Source organism: Olea europaea, unplaced genomic scaffold (genome assembly GCF_002742605.1).
Source record: "Olea europaea var. sylvestris unplaced genomic scaffold, O_europaea_v1 scaffold1712, whole genome shotgun sequence".
In the NCBI taxonomy this organism is placed as follows: Eukaryota; Viridiplantae; Streptophyta; class Magnoliopsida; order Lamiales; family Oleaceae; genus Olea; species Olea europaea.
The window spans coordinates 193,116-193,474 of record NW_019234813.1 but is presented as its reverse complement, the minus strand read 5'-3'; positions in this window follow the sequence as shown (position 1 = coordinate 193,474).

Below are 359 nucleotides of genomic sequence, written 5' to 3'. Positions count from 1 at the left end.
CAAGATCTGGAAATAGAATCAAGACGAACAATGTGTTTTAATTCCAACAAAATTATTATATTTTTGTCAATAATTAAATTAATTTAATCCTAAATTAAACATGTACGTTTAAACATGTACGTGTAGCATTACTCTTCTTGTGGAGAGGGTAGTTCTTGCCTAAATAACTCGTAAATTTATTTTAATTTTCTCACTTTAAAGATTATATTGAATTCTTATCAATCATAAATAACATTGAAGTCCATACTCAAAAGATTGATTATGAAGAATCATACCATGTGGACTGTTTTTGCTTGAAGTGAAAATGAAGGGAAGTTGGGAGAAGGAGAGGAATGAAGATCCTCTTCAAAGGCCTACCA